The sequence below is a fragment of the Leopardus geoffroyi genome, chromosome A1 (genome assembly GCF_018350155.1).
Source record: "Leopardus geoffroyi isolate Oge1 chromosome A1, O.geoffroyi_Oge1_pat1.0, whole genome shotgun sequence".
NCBI classification, from domain to species: Eukaryota; Metazoa; Chordata; class Mammalia; order Carnivora; family Felidae; genus Leopardus; species Leopardus geoffroyi.
This window is the reverse complement of record NC_059326.1, coordinates 192625001-192641865: the sequence shown is the minus strand read 5'-3', so window position 1 is coordinate 192641865 and position 16865 is coordinate 192625001. Positions and strand designations below refer to the sequence as shown.

The following is a 16865-nucleotide window of genomic DNA, read 5'->3' as shown; positions in this document are numbered from 1 at the left end:
GATTTTTAGTGCTATGTTCTGTTGGTGAGGATTTGGTTCCTCACTGTGAGAAACTCTTAATAAATCGTAGCCCTTGCCCTTTGGGAATTGACACATGTCTACAGAGTTGGGGAAGCATGAGGTTAAAGCAGTGTAGGCTCATAGAATGATTGTTTTATTGGTAACTTAAGTGTGCTGATGAACTCCAGACTTCAGTTTCCGTACATAATGAATGAGAATAAAGAAAGGAAGGAGAAATTTGCAAGAGGGAATCTTGGGCAAGCCATTGCTCTGAGTCATTTCCTTATTTACTAAAAAGGGAGTGCAAGGATTGGGCTATACTCTAGCCATGGCAGCGTCTTTCTCTTCTCCTAATACACCTGCCTCAGGGCCTTTGCACTTGCAGCTCCCAATGCCTAGAATACTCTTGCTCCAGCCTTCTAATGACTGGTTCCTTGTTATTATTCAAGTCTCAGCTTCAATATCACCTCCTCAGAGAGGGCCTTGCTGACTAGATAATCTAAAATACCCCTCCATTACTTCATCATATCAGCCTATTTTATTTTTTCATGGTACTTTTACCTATCTAATCTGTTTACTGGTTTATGTCTATCTTTCCTCTTCTAGAATGCAAACCCAATAAGGCCCTTGACTTTCTTGTTCACTGGTGTATCCCTAAGATCTAAAACAGGCCTGGCACATAATAGGAATGAATGCCTGCTATATGAATGGATGAGCTAGATAATCTCCCAAGTCCTTTTTAGCTCTAATATGCACTCAATATATTGAGTGTAGACAACATACAAGCATGACTGTACCATCTTACAGATGTGGAAACTGAGACAGTGAGTGGCTTGCCAAAGGCCTCACAGAGAAGAGGGTGTGTGGTCCAGAGGCACCGTATGGAAAGTCAAAAGCAACAGACTCAGGTTTGGGTCCTCAATACCATCCTCCCCTGTCAACATTCCTTCCAAGAGCCGTGTGAGCTGGACAAGCCATTTCATCCCTCCAAAGACAGTTTCTCCATCAAAAGAGAAGACCTACAAATAACTCTGGTCTAGGGCTACTGTGAGATAGGGAAGCTTTGTGGACTGAATGGCCCTAGGCACTTTGCAGAACGTTTATCCGGTCTTTACCTCCAGCCGGTGCTGGGGTTGGGGCGGGGATAAGGAAGGAAGCCCGGGAAGGAAGCGCTGTGGAAGAAGGGAGAGCCAGCTGGTCACCACGGGTTTGTTTTCTCACCTGAGTCCCCAGCCCTCCCCTAGCCTGGCTTCTCTCACCTGCTCAGGTAAAGAGGTAGGGGGAGCCTCACTCAGCCAATGAACGGCAATTATTCTCTTAAAGGCACCCAGCAGCTGGCAGGGAAACCAGCCATGCCACCTGGAGAGCTCCCTGCTGGGGGCCAGAGGCAGCTGTGCCATTTAGGTGTACTTAAGCCCTCCATGGCCACTCTGTGACCCCAGGGCCTGGTCGTTTCATGTCCGGGAGAGTGCTTTCTTCAGAGACGCCTCCTTCGCCTGGCCCAGAGCTGGCTTTCCAGAAGGCTCCCATGCCTAGCTGCCCTGGCAGACGCCCAGGGAGGAAAGACAGCGTGGCCTTTGGCAACTGCTCGGCAGGAAGGAGCCCAGAGGTGTGAGGGAGAAGCCATTTCCCTGTCCTGACCCCCTTCGACAAACCCTGGTGAGTCCTGACGGTCTGGGTTTCTCGAACCTCAACAGAGCAGGGCCTTGTAGGAAAATGCTCCCGCCTGAGGGACGGAAACCTCGGGTGCTGGTTCCAGCCCTGCTGTGTGACCTTGAGCAAGTCACTCCAGCTTTCTGAGCCTCATGTTCCCCATCTGGGAAAATGTGGAGCTCAGATCTCCATGTCAGCTTTCTCCTTTTCTTATTCCCACCCCCCTTACACCCATTGTTTTGCAAGATTTTTGTCTGCCAGGCTGTACCTGTTACATAATGTCATTAATTGTTTTTCCCCTTCTTTGTTAATTGGGACCGTGTAATAGCCAATCAGTGTTTTCTGGTCAGCAGGAACAAACCGCGGTGATACCATTGAGCTGATATAAGTTAAACCAAAAGCAAAGAAATGTGGTGTTTTGGTCTGCCTGTGCGAGCTTATCTAGAGTCAATGTTTGCTTTCCATTTGGCCTTTTGAAATATGAGAAATAGGGCAATTTTCAGAGAATGGGGAGCCTTAGGTGGGATCTGGCTTGCGTGGTTTATGAGGGCACCAGGCAGAAACACTGACATCACACCCCAAGCCCGGCTCTGGTCTCTACAATACATGAGATCCATTGTTGAAAATGGGCCTGCAAACTTCCTATTTGGGGTTGGACCACTCCTAGGAGACCCCACACTGGGTTCATTCCCCCTCTGATAGGCTGGACAACCCTGGGAGAGCTGAGGTGTCCCTCAGGCCTCTGCTAGGGGTCGGCCAGCGGGGTGATGGAAACAGGCAGGTGTGAGCACAGAGCCTGGAGTCCAGGAGCATAGGGTGGACACAGCTTGTGCTGGGAATCAGGGCACAGGGCTAATCTGCATTGACTAGCTCTGTAACCTCAGGCAAGTTGCCTAACCCCTTTGAGCCTCCGTTTTCCCAGCTGTAAGATGGGGATTGTAATCTTGACAATGCTTGCCTATCAGGATGATTCCTAGGGCCAAATAAAATAGCGTATATCCTGGAAGCTCAGAGTCCACAGAGTTTTAAATGCATCCCAAATTCAAAAACCGAAAAAAAAACCCCACAGACATGCATTTTAGAATTGATGAAATAAAGTAATGGATGTTTTATAAAATGTGACCTGCGTGATAGAGAATTATTCTGAGTATGATGGATTATGGTTGCTTGTTAAGTTCTTTTACTTTTTTTACAATACCATTTATTGGGACTTTTTGAAATATAGACTCATATAAACAAAAAGCAGGTGGAAACAGCTCACTGAGTCATGGTATTTTCTAATGACTCCTGGAACTGAAACCCAGGCCGGGAATGTGGCCCTCATGTATGAGGCAGTCTAATAGGTGGTTGGAGCACGCGCTTCGGAGTCAGACGATCTTGTGTTCACATTCAGACTTTAACACCTACTGGTGACCTTGGGTGTAAGTCACTTTTCTCTACCTCAGTGTCTTCTAAATTCTAGAATGAGGTGCGAGTGGAGAAAAATCAAAAGAGTTGGCTGGCTAAGTGGTAGTGGTGGTAAGTTGGGGTGCAGCTTACAACAGGGACTCAGAACCCACACACTTGTTCCCTTAGAGTCCCAGGTCGGGAGGGCTCCCGATCCTTAGAGAGGACTGAATAAACGGATTCAGTGCAAGACATTTGGGTCTGTCTCCCCATCCGTAAAATGGAACCCCTCCCAGCCCTGCCATCATCTGGGGCAGCAGGAAACTCCTGGGGACGCCGGAGGAGTGGGTCTTTGGAACCAGTCCATGCCCCTGAGTGCAGGGGTGGGGATGGGGGGGTGTTGTTGTTCCTTGCTTCGGGGGCCCAGTCAAGGGATCAAGCCCCTCCAGTTCAGTCATTTGAACTTCTTTTGCCCTGTCTGGCTCCCGAGGCTCCCTGCTGAGCAAATCCGGCTCAGGGAATGCTGGTTCAAGGGTTGTGACAGTACCTCCCCTCCCAGTGAGCCTGCAGGAGAATGAGAGAATAGAAGCTTCCCAAGAGCAGGAAAAGCAGCCACTCTGGCCCAGGCTCGGGACAGATGGTGTGTGACAGTGTGTATGTGTGTGCCTATTTGTACACATGAGCTAACAAAATTCAAGGTGAAAAATTCTAAGGCTATGAAGGCCCCCATCAGGTTTCATTAGCCAGCCCCCTGCACTGGGCAGGCCTCTCTTCTCAACAACACTAGAAGGTTGTGGCTACACCCCAGGGAAGCCTCCTAAACATCTTTCCTTGGTAACCAATCTTGGCATCTCAAAATCCTCCCGAGGGTGAATGCAGGTTGTGTGTGAGCACGTTTGAGGGCCTTGGGTGTCTATGTTAGTTGCATGGACACTGAGCACCATGACCTTGCAGAAAAATAAGTCTGAGGTGGATAGACTGGGTGCTTTGGGGTTGGGGGTCCATCTGATCCATCACCATGAAGCTTAGAGGCACTTTGGTAGAGGAGCTACATCTACTGAGCACCTACTCTGGTCGAATGATTGTGCTAAGTGTTTAAAATTCATTACCTCATTTAATCCTCACGGTGTTTCACTTTAGTATTCCCATTTTACAGAAGAAAGCACCAAGACTCAGGGAGGCTACACATCTTGCATAAGATTGCTCAGCTAACAAATGGCAGAACCGTGATTCAGGTCTGTGTACAGCTAAATCTAGAGCCTGTCCCACCCAAAGGTGCAAATCAGGCCAAATACTAACGTCCCCAGATCCAATTTGTTTGGTCTACACAGTGTTTTATTTTGTTTTAGCCCTTTAATTTTTTTTTAATGTTTGTTTATTTTTGAGAGAGAGAGAGAGAGAGAGAGCAGGGGAGGGGCAAAGAGAGAGGAAGACAGAGCCTGAAGCAGGCTCCAGGCTCCAAGCTGTCAGCACAGAGTCCGACGTGGGGCTTGAACTCACATACCAGGAGATCATGACCTGACCTGAAGTCGGATGCTTAACCGACTGAGCCACCCAGGCGCCCCCTGTTTTAGCCTTTTTAAAATTTAGACGACCACATGTGAAAATGGGGCTATTTAATATCAAAATCTCGATTCTGACTTCTCTTTAGAAATCAGGGGAATGTGGGGCTCCTGGGTGGCTCAGTCGGTTGAGCATCCGACTTCAGCTCAGGTCAGGGGATCTCACAGTCCATGAGTTCAAGTCCTACGTTGGGCTCTGTGCTGACAGCTCAGAGCCTGGAGCATGTTTCAGATTCTGTGTCTCCCTCTCTCTGCCCCTTCCCCGCTCATGCCCTGTCTCTCTCTGTCTCTCAAACATGAATAAAAATGTTAAAAAAAAATAAAAAAGAAAAAAAAAAAAAGAAATCAGGAGAATGTGGCACTATAGATCCACACCCTTCCATGCCAACAATCAACTTAAACTGATTATCAGCTGCTGCCTTTCAATAGAACATGCGACCTCTGGCTTGCTGCAATCCCCATCTACCCAACCCACTCTCTCATTTATGATACCAGCCCGGCCCCACAGGCCTGGAGAGACCTGGGCCCCAGTCCTAACACTTGAACTGGCTATGACCTTAAGTAAACTATAACATTTGTCTAGGCTTTAGCTGTAACCTGGGATAGTTAACACTCTGAAATAACTTTCTAAGTGGCTTTCTGTGCTGTTTGGGAGAGAAGCCACAAGTCTCCAGCATATCGACATCTTGCCCACCTGGCTGTGTGCATGAGTCCATGTAAATTACACTAGGAGCTGTGGGTGGTGTTCACTCTTTGTCACCATCACTCGGCTGCAATACATGTCTGATCTTAATTTTGTGACACGAGACATTTGGGGACAGGTAGGGCCTGGCGGTACTGATCCTGGAGTGATGCCCATTCCCAACACTGCTCAGAGTTTGACTTCCATGTGCCTCTGCTCGTCCCTTCCAGGAAGTCTGACTGAGATTTCACCATCCAAGTGTTCTATTCTGACCCCATTTTTGCTATAGAGTACATAAGAGAAAATCCACAGCCCATCTTTGTCTGTTACACACACACAGACCTATGAATGAGAAATAGTCATGCTTTAGGTGTCTGCATGTCTAGCTAGGGTCTTACTTGGGTTCCTGGGATTAAATCTTTAGAGGCACAGACTAGTACAGATAGAAATGTGTAGATCATCTTGTCCAGTAATAGCAAATATGCTTCACTTCATTTGCTAATTCCAATTGATCAGTAGAGTGTCGAAAAGGCTTCTGAAGCTGCATGGAATGATCGCACGCTGATACCTATCAGCAATGTCTACTGTGGGCATGGCAGGACTTATGCCAGCACTCATACCTGGGGAAGGGAGGTGACCTGCCCAGAGTCCCTCAGCAAGGCAAGGAAGAGTCAGATCCAGAAGCAGGGTCGCTCTTCCCCTCAAGGCCACTGTTGCTTCCACTATAGTAGCTCAGAGAAGAAAACGGAGACTGGGCAGAGAAATGAGAAACGAGACGAGGGCCCACAAGTCCTGGCTCCCCCAGAAGCCTGGCTGGGACTGGGGCTGAGGAGTTCAGTTTTGTCCCACTAGACCGAGTCCTGCCAGCCTGGCCTGTTGGCTTCTGCTCCACTTCTCAGAGTCCCTTTGCTCCTGCCCCAATTTCCTGTCTCATTTTCCTCAGGCTCAGAGTGTGCACATCGGAGCACAAGGCCTCCGGAGATCCTAGGTCCTACATGCCCTCTTTTGGCAGCCTTCATCAAGCTCCCCAGCCCCCTCCATTCTGAAAGAGAAGTCCCAGGACAGGGGCTCTTAACCTACTGATGCCATGGACTCCTCTGGCAATCTGTGAAGTCTGAAGGACCCCTTTTTCACGATGTTTTTAAATGCATCAAAGAAAATACTCAGGACTGTAAAGAAAACGAATCATATTGAAATATGGTTATCAAGGTATTTTTTTAAATTGTATGGCATAATAATGTATACTTCTTTATTAACTTACAAATGAGATCTGGCAGCAGATATAGTAACTATTGTCGTTTTAAAGTAATGATGAGCATGAATGATAGTTTGTGAGATCTATGACAACTATAATGTGATAGGAAAATATCTGATTTCTCTTAGTGACATGGTCACAGGAACTATCAATATTACTCTAGTCACTGTCGACATTTGTAATGGAATAAAGCGTTTAACTTGAGTTAGAGGTTAGTGAAAATGAATACGGAATTTTTCATTTTAAGTTCAGAGACCCCAGAATTCTATTTGTGGACCCAGGCGGAGAATTCCTCACTCTAGGATGTTCAAGTAGGAGTTCTCCAGTCCTGTGGTTTACAAACTCTGGGCCGTGGAACCCTGGGGATTCTGAAAGTGTCACGGAGGTTGTCAGATGATGGGGGCAGTCAAGACCTCTGCTTCAGCCTCAGCAGGTTCTTTTTTATTTGAGTTCGCGTTAGCGATTCATGTAAGTTTCCTTTGTAAATAAGGGATCGCCTGTTTGTGTCTGAATGTCGAGAACCTGCACTTGGCCCCACCCACCTCTTCATAGGACATTAAGAGAAAGCCCAAGTGGAGGTGTGAAGGTGCTGGAGGCAGGCTTGGGGCTGCGGAGCCCAGGGGAGGCAATGGGAAGCAGCTGGGCGGAGGCAAACTTCTCACCACCTCTGCCTGCCCATCAGTTCAGGAAAGACATCTTCTCGGCCAAGTGCGGGGCCAACGATTAGGAGATCTGAGTTCAAGGTTCTAATTGTGCCACGATCTTAAGCCTCCCATCTACAAAACAGACAAGTGTTGGGAGGACCAAGTGAGAAAACATTTTAAGAAGCATAAAGAACTATTGAAGAGATTTTAATATATTTGTCTCTAAGCCTGAGACCCTTTTCTCAACTCTTCCTTGAGGTCTTGTTTCCCATACTAACAAAGCAGATAGTCCCTCGGGCCCATGACAGTGTAACTCCAGTCACCCAGCCTGCAATACAGTTAGATTTGTGGTGGAACAACCAACCGGGCACCCAGTCTGCCAACTCACCCCCTTAATTCCTCCTCTTTGCTCTCCCTACTGCCATGTCATGATCTCTGGCCTGCATTCTCTAACAGCCCCCAGGCTCTCTCTCTCTCTCTCTCTGCTCCAGTCTGCCTTCCATGGAGCCCAAACACATTGTGACCTTAAGTTTTGGCCATGTCCTTCTTCTGCTTCAAGGCCCATGGTGTCCCTTCCCTGCACACCAGTCCAAGTCCAGCCTCCAGAGTATTGTACCCCAGATTCCTCAGGGGATCTGCCTCTAGCCTCCCCACACTCTTCCTTTTCCTAGCATCCCTACCTCCTCTTACAGGGAGGCTGTTGTGCTTCGCTGCTGGTCTTCCCTGCCTTCTCCATGAGCCCAGATGATAGTGCAAGCCCTGGGAGCTGTGGGGAGAAGAGATGATTTGGGACACTAGGAAAGCTCCCGGAGGCTGAGCTAGTGGGCAGGGGGAAGCTGAACATGCACGGGACTCAGAGGAGTTCTGTTGACGGGGGCACCGGGTAGGTGTGGCTCTGCCCTCTGTCAGGGCCAGGCAGGGGTTAATTTCAGAGACCAGCCTGTAACATGTGGGGAAAGCTGGGAGCACCTGCACAGTCAGAGAGAGTCTACTATTTGCTACACTAATCTGAACCAGAGACAGGAACTAGGTCACCAGGAACAGAATACTGCTGAGTGATGGGGAATTCATAGAATCCCTGATTCTTAGAATGTCAGAGCCAAAAGGGACCATGTAGATCTTTAGTCTAATTCCTTTCTGCTTCAGACAGAAAAGTAAAGCCCAGAAAAGGGTCATGGCTTGCCCAAGGTCACATGAGTTGAGGCAGAGCCTGGACTGGAGCCAACGCCTGATTTTCTTCCCAATCTCCATGCTCTGGGCTCTGGCCTCTGGCCTCTGGACTCCTACCCGGAGACTGAGTTAGCTGGTCCAGGACTGATTTACCAACAATGGGTTAATGTGTCACTTTTCGGCAGTGCAATGTTGGCTCTTACTGGAGACTGTCAACATCTTTTTTTTTTTTTTTTTTTAATTTTTTTTTTTTAATTTTTTTTTTTTCAACGTTTATTTATTTTTGGGACAGAGAGAGACAGAGCATGAACGGGGGAGGGGCAGAGAGAGAGGGAGACACAGAATCGGAAACAGGCTCCAGGCTCTGAGCCATCAGCCCGGAGCCCGACGCGGGGCTCGAACTCACGGACCGCGAGATCGTGACCTGGCTGAAGTCGGACGCTTAACCGACTGCGCCACCCAGGCGCCCCCTGAGACTGTCAACATCTTAACCGAAAGATTCTCAGCTGGGGGACAGTGACAGGTTACAAGTATGCTGAAATATAGAGCCCTCAGTTCTCAAGTGGCCAGGTGGAGCCTGGGGCAGCCAGAGCCCCCAAATCTGATGAGACGGTCCCATGCAGGCCTCAAGCAGCCTCATTATTATAGTCCAGAGGATGTCCAAATGCTATTATGTACTGTGATAGGAAAAGTTGGGAAATACTGCCTCAACCCCAGAGCAGGAAAATTTTAGGGGTGGTGTGGGCAAAGTGGGGAAAGGGAGAGTCTAAAGACACAGGTTCCAGTTCTAGCTATACTATCTCCTTCCGACTAGTATATTCTGGAGGAAAAATAAAAGGAGAAAAAATAAGAGATGCTATTTATTGTGCCACATTTAATCTTTCAAATAGTTCTGTAAGTAGGTACTATTATCAACTCCATTATACAGACGAGGAAACTGAGTCAGAAAAATTAAGGGTTTTGAATAAGATCCCAAAGTTAGGAAATGACGAAGCTAAGATGTGAACCCAATCTGTTTCTCTTTGGATTCTGTGCTCTTAACTGCTCTGCCATAGGGACTTGTTGGGGGACTAGTGGAAGAGAAAGATTTGGAGTCTTTTCAGCCCTGCTGCCCTGATTTCTGAACTGCTGATTCTCCATCCACCCCAGACTACCAGGCTTCAGGGAGGCCTTCAGCATGGGGGAAGCCGGCAGTAAGGTCCTGAAGACACCTAAGAAGACTACCCCCCCCCCAAGCCTTCATGGGTTTGAGCTTATCAGCAGGACTTGGGGGTGGGTATTTTGCATGATTCCTCTGGGAGTAAAGCCCCCAGCCCTTGGGGAGGGAAAAGTGGTGAGATATCATTGGTTGCTGCACTACCCGTGAAACTCATAGAATTAAGGTATCTTGTTTATCATGCTGACACCCCCTAAAGAATAATTCCTATTTACAGACCCAGTGACCCTGCCAAGTACTTTATACACATTGGCTCACTTTAATTTTCACAGTAGCACTTTCTTGAGTAGCTCCTATTATCATCTCCACTTTACCAGATGAGGAATCTAAAGGTCCAAGAGTTCATGTAACTTGGCCAAGGCTGGACAGTTGGTAAGTGGCAGAACCAGGATTTAAACTCTGGTCTATTTGACACCCAAACTCATGATGGTCTTGACCATCACATTACAGAACAATCTGGTAGAGTGGGGGAAAGCATTGTTCTGGTTCTGTATTCAAGACCCAGGTAGGCCACTCACTTCTTAGTAGACCTTAGTCAGGGAACATTTGGGCAAGTCTTCTCTGGGTCCAATACCTAGGACTATAGAAGGGTCATTTATTTTCTGTCTACAGGTTAAAATTACATAAGTAAAAGCAATATATAACTGTTATCCATTTGTTCAAATGGTGCTATTAAGAACTTAAAGCAAGGGGGCCCTGGCACTATGGAGAGGGGTAAGGTATAGTTTTTGTCCACTTAAAAATATAACATAAATGTTAGATGAGCAAGGGTTTTGTATTTCCAACAGTAATGGAATAGCTTATTGAAGACCAACCTTCCCACTGAAAATTGTTAAAAGAGGTGGACAAAATAAATATGTGTGTGTGTGTGTGTGTGTGTGTGTGTGTGTATTTGAAGGTATTAGAGTGTTACCAAAGCAACATGGACCTGAGGGCTCAAGATTCCAGAGATAAGAGAAATGCAGGGAGGTAAGGCCCATATTCAGCTGCTACTTTGCCCTTCAAGGCATATGCCATTTCTCAAGATGATTAAGAAGGTAAGCAGAGACTGAAAATCTGAAGGTGTTATGAAGCTGAGATATAAAAAAATGGATTTCAGGGTCCACCAAGTAGGATTGTCCCTAATAAACACCCCAAGCTTTTAAATGGAATCTCACAAAAATTCTACCCTAGGAATAGAGGCGAATCAAAAACAGACTAGCTCCACAAAACTGAAGACTAGCATATAATCAATTAAACCCCTTACAAGACCTACAAGACTCTTGCTTGCCAAAAGTAAAGGTAAAAAATTCTCTGAAGGAAGATAATACCATTTGGGGTCTCAAATTTTCCTATAGTTTTTTCACACACAATATCTAGCATTCAATAAAAAAATCACCTGACATCTCAGTAGGCAAGACTAAACGGCTGAAAACCAAGACTCAAAGTAGATAATAGAAATAGGTCCACAGAAGATTCAGCTGTTGGCATTATAAGACATGGACTTTAAAACATGTGACTTACATATTCAAGAAATTAATTGACAGGATGGAGAATTTCAGCAGAGAACTAGAATCTACCAAGGAAAATCAGATGAAAATTCTAAACCTGAAATACAGTAACTGAAATTAAGAAGCCAAGGGGTGCCTGGGTAGCTCAGTCGGTTAAGCATCTGACTTCGGCTCAGGTCATAATCTCATAGTTTGTGAGTTCAAGCCCCACATTGCGCTCTGTGCCAACAGCTCAGAGACTGGAGCCTGCTTTGGATTCTGTGTCTCCCTCTCTCTCTCTGCCCCTTCCCTGATTGTGCTCTGTCTCTCTCTCTCTCAAAAATAAATAAACATTAAAAAATAATTTTTTAAGAAACTAATAGATGGAGGGGTGTCTGGGTGGCTCAGTCAGTTGAGCATCTGACTCTTGATTTTGACTCAGGTTATGATTTCATGGTTCATGGGACTGAGCCCTGTATTGGGCTCTGTACTGACAGAATGGAACCTGCTTGGGATTCTCTGTCTCACCCCTTCTCTGCCTCTACCCCCACCTCTCTCTCTCTCACTCTCAAAATAAATAAATAAATTTTTTAAAAGTCTATTTTTAAAAGATGGATATAACAGCAAAGTATATTAGCACAGCTGAAGATAAAATTAGTGAACTGAAAGACAAGTCAGTAGAAAGTACCCAGACTACAGCACATGTAATACAGAAGAGAGTCATATAAAACATGGTGAAAATGTCTAAATATGTGTAATTGAAGTCCCAAAGGAGAGTGGGAGAAAAAGAAGAGTAGGAAAAAAAAGGAGGAAGATGGAAGGAAGTGAAGGGAGGGAGAAGGAGAAGAGAGACCCAAAGAGAAATGAAGTGATACTGAAAACAATATGTTTTGATGGTCAGTAATTTTCCAAACCTGCTGAAACACATCAAGCCACAGATTTAAGAATCACTTTAAACCCCAAGCAGAATAAATAAAGAGAAAACTGAACTAGGGTCTACTATGGTATAAATGCTGAAAAACAAAAATAAGGGGGATATCTTGAAGGTAGCAATAATGAAATTGACAGATTCTCAACAGAACTAATGAAAGCCAGGAGGCAATGGAATAACATCTTTAAAGTGATGAATGAGAACAGATACTGTATGAGCATAAATGAATGGTTCTCAAGTTTTATTGTGGGTATGAATCACCTGGCCTGGGGCTGGGAGAGGAAGGGTGTTAAAATTTTAGACTGCCAAATCCCACCCCAGATATTTGGATTTGGCAGCTCTGGAGTAGAGTCAAGGAATAGACTTTCAAGAAGTATTCTGCTGGTTCTGTTGCTGTTGAACTATGGTAGGTTGTTTGCAATGATGGCTGCCATGTTCCTCCCATTCCTGTGCCTGTGCCCATTTGCAATGTGACTTTGCCACTTTTCTGATCAAGAGATAGAGTTTATTTTTCCTCCTTTTGAATCTAGGCTTGCTCTATGGCTTATTTTGACCGATAGGTATCAGTTAAAGTGATGTTATGGGACATCTGAGCCTTGGCCTCCAGAGTCCTTACATTTTCAGCATTCACCTTTTGGAACCCAGCTGCCATGTTAAAAAAAAAAAAAAATCAAGACTATCCTGCTGGAGACATTTGGAGAGAAAGCCACAGACAATAGCCAGCATCAAAAACCAATCTCACAGTTGGAGGGTTTGAGCTCCACGTTGGGCTCTGTGCTGACAGCTCAGAGCCTGGATCCTGCTTCAGATTCTGTGTCTCCCTCTCTCTCTGCCCTTCCCCCATTCACGCTCTGTCTCTCAGGAAAGAATGTTAAAAAATTTAAAAAATAAAGAATTATTAATTATAACGGGGCTGGAGTAACAAGGGACTGACTAATAAGAAGTAAAGAGAACTCTAAAGAATTTCTACAACAATAGCAAATATAAGAAGCAGCCACTATCCCTCGGGTGGACATAGAGCACCTGAAGAAGAGCCTCCCCAAGGCCAAAATCCAGATCTCATTGCAGAGGACATGGCTGTGGCCCACACAATGGCAGATAAGTCACTGTGGTACCACACCAGGCCAGTGGACATGGCAGAAATCATTCTTTTAAAGTTGCTGAAATTGTGTCCTGTTGGGTTTCAGAAAAGCCATTCATAGGGAAATGTCTCATCAGAGACACTTTGATACAAAATCACTTAAGAGAGATTCCTGGGGAAGCCTCGGGCTGCCAGGTACTGCTGGCCACGTGCACTCTCGGAGCCTGATGCTGGAGAAGCCATGCCCGGCAGGAGCTGGGCATGGGAGACCCACACATGCCTCAGGGAGGGTGGTGAGCTGGCACCTAAAACCAGGAAGCAAAACACTTTCTTACTCTAATATCTCCCCAGCACCCTCTACTGTCAAAACTGAGCATCCTGCCAGCTGGCAAAATAAACAGATATTTAAGGGCCCAGATTCGTTTTCCCTGAGCAGGCAAAAAGGGTGAAGTGCACAGGCCATCTTGGGCTATATAGCCCAAGTCAATCTCTCTGACTACGATCTCTTCAGTGACCTTAGAAAAGATGGCACTATCTAGCTAAGCCCAACCCAAACCGCCAACCTTCAGAATTATGAGCAAATAAGTGTGATTGTTTTTAATGCCTAAGTTTTGGGATCATTCGCTTATTCAAAATATTGTAATACCAATGTTGCAAGAAAGCTGCCTTGTTTTCCACTTCCCACTCTTGCAACTTTCTTTGTGCTATTTCCTCTGCTCAAAGTGACATCCTCGGCCCTCTCTACCTGATGGATTTATTTGCCTACAACCACTTCATTAATTAATGTTTTATTGATGTATAGCACATATGTATAAAAGTACCCAGTAATAAATGTACAGCTTGATACATTTCGCCAGGAGCTTATACTGTGTTACCTGAAGAGAGATGCCTCCCGCTATGGTCCCTTCCACTCACTAGCCCTGCCCCCAAGCGTAAACAGTGTTCTGATGGCTTACACCATGGTTAGTTTTGCCTGGTTTTGCACTTTGTATCAGTGGGTCATTGTGTCTCTCTTGTGTCCAGCTTCTTCTGCTCAACATTATGTTTGTGGATGTATCCATGTTGTTGTGTGTAGTGATAGTTCACTTTCATCACTGTATACTTTCCATTTTGGGGAATTCCGCATAATTTATTGGTCCATTCTATTGATAGATACGCAGGTTGTTTCCAGTTTGGGGCTATTTTGGAAAATGATGCTTGCACATGCCTTTGGGTGAACATATGGACGTATACATTTCTGTTGGTTATTCTTAGTAGAACTACTGGGTTGTGGGGCACTCTCATAGTATATTAAAACTTCTAAAAATCAAAATATAAATGACACACACAGATCAACAACCATGTGAGCGGAGAAAAAAACCAAATATCTGTGCATAGAATAAAGATACAAGAAGAGAAAAATAAAACAAAATGTTGACATAGCTTATGGGTAAAGGGAACAGGAGTGATTTTGCCTCTTGACATTCTGTCTTTTCCAATAATTGTGTAATGACCATGTATTACTTTTTTAATTAAAGAAACATTCAGTCCATTTGATCTCTGAAGTCTTGCTCAAATGCCACCTCCTTCCAAGTTGCCTTACCATGGCCAGATGACTGTAGCTAGCCCATGTCCTACTTCATTTTTATACTCTCTGGAGCAAAACCACATCACAGCAGGAGCACACTACCTTGCCTAGGGAAGGTGCTCTCAAAATATCTGACCCTTTCCCTACAGTCAGAGAAATTTTAGCAACGGCTCACATTCCTCAAAAGAGCACACCAGCGTGCCAGTAGAAGAGGCAGGAACATGAATCCAGATTGCTGTCTCCCTTTTCAACTTGAAAACACCCAACACACAAAGATTTTAAGCAATAGGCCTGGTGTCGCTCAGCAAATCATTGGTAGGGGCATTCTACACAGGTCATCCAAGAAAGAGGAATCTGCTGCACAACATACAATCTACCAACTATATTTTGAACAGAGCAAAAAGGCAGGGGTGGGAGTTTAAGAAAAAAGCGAAAATTTGGAAACCTCAGCTTTGCATTACCGGCTGTGTAGCTTTGAGCAAGTTAATTTACCTCTCTGAACTCCAGTCCCCTCTCTATCAGATTGGAGGGATGAGAGTGAACTAATTTCCAGGATGGCAAATAGGGTGTGACACTGATTAGGTGGTGGTAGCTGCCTAGAATGCTATGTTGAAAACGATTCTGAGGATAAGTCCAGGCTTAGTGAGAAAGAATGCTGTCATTGATTAATAATTTCTGCCATGAGCAGGGGGTTTTAAATTTGGTTAGTACCAATATGTTTATTACATATTTATTTGTCCCTTTTAAACAAATGGCTCTTCAAGATCCTTTCTAGCCCTGTGTTCACAGTTCCTGGGTTTAGATCTGTTCGTGTGTCTGGTGGGCATCATATTGTTCCCATAGGCAATTCTCTTGATTCCAAAGGCAAAGGAATTTTAATTATCTTCTAAAACCATAGACTTTTCTCCAGTAATGTATGTGATACATATTTAAACAATCTGTAAGACTCTCAGAGATCCTTAGAGATGAAAATGTTTGAATAAAAAGTGTTAATTACATAATCACAATCAGTCTTTTGAGATAAATCATATTATTACAGTTACCATATTTGACAGCCTTTCCTGTCTGCCCATTGCCCTCCCCTCAGGTTGGAGATGGCCCTGGGAGGTGGGTGTGTGTCCTTCTTGGTTGTAGTGGGCAGTGGAGTTAGTATCTAAGTGGATAAGGTGAATGCCCTGGATATAGTCCCACAATCCCAAACCACTCAGAATCCCCAGGATTGGCTCTGTCTGGACCCATCTGGAACATAATGTGGCCTGGAAATTCTGGAGGGAGGTCGACCTTTGTCTCATCTGTGAAACAAATATCCTACAACCATCAGGAGAATGGTAGGGGTGCTGACTGAACAATTTAACACATAAATTATATGTTCATGGCTGCTGAAGGGGCCCATGCACAGGATGACAGGTTAGTACATCATGTGGGTCTAGCAGAATACCCAGGCTGTCAGAAACACGGGCTTTGGAATCAGACTGCTGTGGGTTTCAACACAGCCCTGACATTTATAAATGAGTTTGTACCAGCTACTTAACTCTGTTTCCTCATCTGCAGAATGGGTTTAATAGTGGTACCTATTTCGAAGAGTTATTGTATAGAATAATTCGTAAAAAGCACAGATTAAGTTTTCCCTACATAGGAAATATCACTATTGCTATTATTATCTTAAAATTAATTATTAGCAGTGATTTCTAATTATATATACAATAAAATCTCAGAAATGTGAGTTCCACTTTTGTAAATTTTGTGGATAAACAGAGGGACTGGAATGGGATGAAGCTTTCATTATTGTTTTAATAAATAATATAACGCTTCCTTTAAAAAAAAGTTAGAGGGGCGCCTGGGTGGCTCAGTCAGTTAAGCGTCTGACTTCGGCTCAGGTCATGATCTCACAGTTAGTGAGTTCGAGCCCCACATCAGGCTCCGTGCTCATAGCTTGGAGCCTGGAGCCTGCTTCGGATTCTGCATCTCCCTCTCTCTCTGCTCCTCCCCTGCTTGCACTCTGTCTCTGTCTCTCTCTCTCAAAAATAAATAAACATTTAAAAAATTTAAAAAAAAAGTTAGAAAATACAAACGGTAAAAAAAACAAAATCAGTACTCAGAAATAGCCTATTGTTCATCTTTCAGTGTATATTCTAATGATAATATATATATTAAAGTGGAAAAGGATATTTGACAAAAATAGGATCATACTGAACAGGCTGTTTTAACCACTATTTTTCAGTGAGTAAAGGAAGGTCTGCAGGCAAATG

At 44.9% G+C, this 16865-nt stretch overlaps 2 long non-coding RNA genes across 2 annotated transcripts in view; one reads left to right on the top strand and one right to left on the bottom strand.

The window, feature by feature from the left end:
• Window positions 1–16865, bottom strand: part of LOC123575769 — a 66865-nt gene that overhangs the window by 36675 nt on the left and 13325 nt on the right. The gene's annotated exons all lie outside the window — the stretch shown is intronic.
• LOC123575780 overlaps window positions 1056–16865 on the top strand; it is a 20265-nt gene continuing 4455 nt past the window's right edge. Inside the window, exon 1 of the long non-coding RNA XR_006700996.1 lies at window positions 1056–1659. This is a non-coding gene — a long non-coding RNA (uncharacterized LOC123575780). The remainder of the gene's footprint in view (window positions 1660–16865) is intronic.